Source organism: Chinchilla lanigera, unplaced genomic scaffold, assembly GCF_000276665.1.
Source record: "Chinchilla lanigera isolate Chin_1 unplaced genomic scaffold, ChiLan1.0 scaffold00057, whole genome shotgun sequence".
Lineage (NCBI taxonomy): Eukaryota > Metazoa > Chordata > Mammalia > Rodentia > Chinchillidae > Chinchilla > Chinchilla lanigera.
The window spans coordinates 5,123,738-5,128,774 of NW_004955458.1; the positions used below are offsets into that span (position 1 = coordinate 5,123,738).

General features: G+C 38.8%; 1 protein-coding gene across 14 annotated transcripts in view; it reads right to left on the reverse strand.

Moving 5' to 3' along the window:
• Nucleotides 1-3,672, reverse strand: part of R3hdm2 (R3H domain containing 2) — a 145,443-nt gene extending 141,771 nt beyond the window's left edge. For 8 of the 14 annotated variants that reach the window (XM_013520852.1, XM_013520859.1, XM_005397358.2 and 5 more), the window contains exon 1: nucleotides 3,568-3,672. The gene's annotated coding sequence lies outside the window, so the exon portion shown is untranslated. Of the gene's footprint in view, nucleotides 1-1,262; nucleotides 1,402-3,567 lie in introns of all 14 variants that reach the window. The other 6 variants (XM_005397356.2, XM_005397354.2, XM_013520862.1 and 3 more) reach the window with 4 other exon arrangements.
• Between the last annotated feature and the right edge of the window lie 1,365 nt (nucleotides 3,673-5,037).

A 5,037-nucleotide genomic window follows, 5' to 3' on the forward strand; every position in this document is an offset into this window, starting at 1 on the left:
TATGTAGCCCAGGCTGGCCTCAAACTTGCAGCAATTCTGCCTCAGCCTCCCAAGTGCTAGGATTACAGGCATATGCCACCATGCCTGGCACTAAATCTTTTTAGAAAAAAATTGTATTAAATATGTTATAAAATGTGTTATAGGTACTAATGCTTATTATTATATTTAATGAATTAACTGTAAGTAATTTTCTAAAGATTCCCTTTATTTTTCTAGACAGAGTCTCACTACATATCCAAGACTGACTTTGAACTCTCAGCAGTTCTCTTTGCTTCAGCCTGCTGAGGATGATAGAGTTGTACCATCTCACTCTGCCCCTGCCTTAATTTCTAACAGAGTTAATACTAACACATATAACCATGTAAGTTAAAGTTCCTTGGGGTCCACATGAGTTTTTAAATGAGTAAAGACAGAGAACAAAAAGTTGAGAAGTGCTAATTTAGAACTTGTCAAGTGAGCTCAAGCCCAGCCTGAACTGCACAGCGAGACCCTGTCTGAAAAAAACAAAAAAAAACAAAAAAAAAACAAATTTCTCCTGTCCTACTTATCCTTTAAGGCTCTGCTCCTCCAGAAAGACTTCCCTAAGAGTCTTGAGAGTTTAGGTAAAGTTAATCTGCCATAATTATTTGCTTACAGTGGAGAACAGAGACTACATTCTTTCATAGCCACTTAATTAATGGTGTGTTAAATAAACAAGGTTATAAAACAAGCCAGTGCTGAGTGTACTACTGTAAATATACATGGATGAAAGTAATATTTCACAGGGTTTATTCTTCATGAATCCATCGTGCCCAAATCCATTCTCCCAAAACCTGAATCAATTGCTGGTAATTAAGAAAGTAAATTATGGGGCTGGGGATTTAGCTCAGCGGCACAGCGCCTGCCTGGCAAGCACAAGGTCGTGAGTTTGATTTCCGGTGGGGGCAGGGGGGGGTGTAAATTATACCGGCCATGGTAGCACACGCCTGTAATCCCAGTACTCGGGAGGCTGAAGCAGGAGGCCTACCATGAGTTTGAGGCTAGCCTGCACTACCAAGCAAGGCCTTATCTCAAAAAAATCCAAGAATGTAAAATGTGGGGCTGTGGGATAGATGTACTTAGCATGTACAAGGTCTAGGTTCAATTCCTAGCACCAAAAAAAGAGAAAGAAAGACTTTACATTGCATATACCTTTGTTTTGGGTTTTTTTTGCATATAACTTTAGAAGGTAATTTTACAGTATCTATAAGAATTACAAAAGTACACAACCTTTAGAAATTTACCTTAATAGAGCCAGGAATGGGGGGCACACTCCTATAGTTCAACCCACTTGGGAGGCTGAGGCAAGTTTAAATCAGAAATTCACCTTAATAGCTATTATCCCAAATATGCAAAATTTGAGATATGTATAACTGGAAAAGACTGTGAAAAAAATAAAAATGGCCTTTAGTAAGGCAATACATCATGCATATATATCCCATAATACTTTCAACGTACAATCAAGAATAAGGAAAAAAACTTTTTCAGTGTTGGGATTCAACCCAGGGCCTTACGCATCCTAGGCAAACATTACCACTGAGCCACATCCACAGTCCAGGATATGTTATGTTTTCTAAAGTCCTTACTGTTTTAGAGAATACTTACATAGTTATGAATATGGATATGAAATAATACATTAGATTCTCTTCTAAATTATCAGGAAGGGGGCCAGGGATATAGCTCAGTGGCACAAGTACCTGTGTGGCAAATGCAAGGTCCTGAGTTCGATTCCCAGAACCAAAAATAAATAAATAAATAAATAAATAATCAGGAAGGAAAGTGGTAGGAGTATAGGACAAACAAGATTAGGCATGAGCTGATTAACTGCTCATGCCTAACATGTAGATTCACTATAGCAGTCTCACTATACCCCTGTGGTCCCAGCTACCCCTTAGGCTGAGGCAAGAGCATCATTTGGGCCCAGCAGATCAGGGCCAGTCTGGGCAACACAGCAAGGCCTCTCTCTTTGGGAGGGCAAAAAAAAGTTCTATAAAAAAAAGTCTGGCATGGTAGGTCACACCTATAGTCCAGTACTTACGGAGGATGAGATAGAAATAGTACCACAGGTGAAAGCTGGGCTGAGTAATTTAGTCCCAAAATTTAAAATAAATAAATAAATAAAAATTAAAGCCTGGGGATATAAGTGAGCACTACCTGAGTTCAATTCCCAGTCCTGCACCAAAAGCAAACAAAAACACTTCAGCTATGATACAAAGAGAAAGTACTTATCTAGAGAAAAAGTCACAAAACCCAGAAATCAGAACACCCACTACCTAACTGGAAACTGATCAAGACCATTGGAGAACAGGTCCACTGGAATATTTACAAGTTTCAGAGTTGATTCATAACCTATTTACTTAAGAAAAAATTATTAAAATAATGTGTTTATGCTAAGCATGGTGGCACACACCTGTAATCCCAGCACTCTGGGAGGCTGATGCAGGAAGATCACAACTTTGTGAGACTTAGTATCAAAATAAAAAATAAAGAAGGCTAGAGATGCAGCATAATGTGAAGGCCCTGGAGCCGGGGATATAGCTCAACAGCACAGTGCCTGCCTGGCAAGCTAAAGGTCCTGAGTTTAATTCCCAGTACCAAAAAATATATATATGTATCTTGAGTAGAGTATGGCCCAATGGTAGGGTATATGCCTAGCATGAGTAAGGCCTGGATTCAATCCCCAGCATGGCAAAAAAATAAAACACATCTATGAAAGGCCCAGTAGGAAGAAAAAAAAAGAAAACACACAGGCTTAATTTGATGAGAATACTAGGTAGATTGTTCAACTTTTTTGTTTACATCTTATCATTTGTATAAATCCACAGTCACAGTAACTACTCATTCAATTTTTATGAATATTTATTTTTGTTTATAATAAAATTTTTGCATCTTTCCCTAACATTCCTTGCTATTACAACAGAAAATCCTACTTCATCAATTATCCATTTAGGAATTAAACACATCATATTCAAAATATGAAAAACCTCATTCTATTTTAACTTATACTTAACTTACTCAAAGTTGCCATTCCTTTTTTTTTTGGTCTTTTTGAGACAGGGTCTCACTATGCAGTTCAGGCTGACCCTGAGCTCACTTTGTAGCCCAGGCTGGCCTCAAACTTGCAACGATCCTCCTGCCTCAGCCTCCCCAGTGCTGGGATTACAGGCGTGCACCACCACGCCCAGTAAAGTTGCCATTCCTAATTTTATCTGCCTTCCTTGGGGTTTTGTTTTATGTTGGTGCAGTACTGGGGACTGAACATCCCCAGGTTGTCCACAATGAACCTGAACCTGCAATCTTCTTCCCTCAACCTCCTAGAGTACTGGGACTACAGGCATGTGCCACTGCACTACGCTTTATCTGCCATTTCTTATGTTGAGGTCCTATCTAAATACAGGACATGAAGAGATCTTCACATGTGATACACAGCTAAATGCACATGGAATAACTAGGTGTCTCCTCAGAAACTACATAAACTCTAGTTTGAATTCACAAAAACAATTCCAGCATCATAAAATTCACCCAGAAGTACCCAAGAGTGATACTCACCTGATCTCTAGCTGAGATGTATTGCCTCATCCATCCAGAGGAAGTATTAACTCTATTTTTGAAACATAACTTGGAGAGACATCTCAGGAAAGATAGTGGATAGCCTCTAGTGATTCACCTGGGAGGGAAAAAAAATTAGCTCATTCACCACCATGAGCACAAGCTCTAACAAGCTTTCTGCCACATAGTGTTCAATAAAATTCTTAAAACAGTTGTGACTTTTCACTGGACTCTCTGTCTTAATTTATTTAGGTGACAGAACAAAAATTCATTTAAAGCTACTTTCTCCTTCCTTACTCTGAAAAGCTGAATACTGCCTGACTTAACTATTAAAATCCCCAGAGATTTCAACTCTATAGGAGCTCTATATGGTTCTAAATTTAGCCATGTAATAGAAATAGTTAGAAGATGTGCACTTCATTTTAATATCGCACTTTTATGTTGCCAGGCAGCTAATTTTTTAAGTAATCATAAAGCAGTTTTCCACATAAAATAAAAAGAATATATAAGCCATATAATCAACTTACAGGTTAGGTATAACATTAATTAACATAGTGTCTATAACTTCTGGAAAAGACCAACTTCCCATTCCAAAAAAATTCCCTATTTCTTCCACTGGGATTAGATGCAGAATTTTAAACATCTCAACAGAACACATTCTCAGCTTCCTTACAACTTATATGTTTCCACATAAAAGTAATACATAGGACATGGGTTTCACCTTTAGTGTAAAACATTTTGTGGAAGGAAATAACATGTCTCACTTCGTGTAGAAATAAAACAGCAATACACTCTCAAACTGTTGGACTTAAGTGATTCCCATTCCCAATTCAAAAGCTAATCCTATTTTGTTTTTTTTTTTGTTTTGTTTTGTTTTTTTATTATAACTAATCCTATTTTGGATTTTCTAAAAAATCAGATCTTGAGCTGGGTGTGGTATCAAATGCCTGTAATCCTAGCACTCAGAGGCTGAGGCAGGAGGATCTCCAGGAGTTGGAGGGTAGCCTGGGCGATTGAGTCCTAGGCGATGCTGGACTACGTACTGAGACCCTGTCTCACAAAAACAAGAAAGCCAGACTGGTAGAGCATGCCTGTAATCGCAACACTTGGAAGGCCAGATTGCCACAAGTGCAAGGCCAGACTGGGCTACACAGTGAGCTCAAGACCACCCTGGACTACAGACAGAGACCTTGTCTCAAAAAACAAACAAAAAAAGAATGAGAAGCAATTTCCCTGTAAAGGAACCATTCCCTCAGTAAAAGAACCACAGTTCTTTTGGAAATAACTAACCCCAAATCTTGGGCAAGTAAAGTATAAAATGAGCTCACAATATCTTATGCCAGAGCATAAGGAAATGCTCAAAATCTGACAAAGCCATGTCAAAGGACATGACAGGGCCAGGGATATAGCTCAGTGGCACAGTGCTTGCCTGGCAAGTACAAGGTCATGAGTTCAATTCCTGGTACCGGG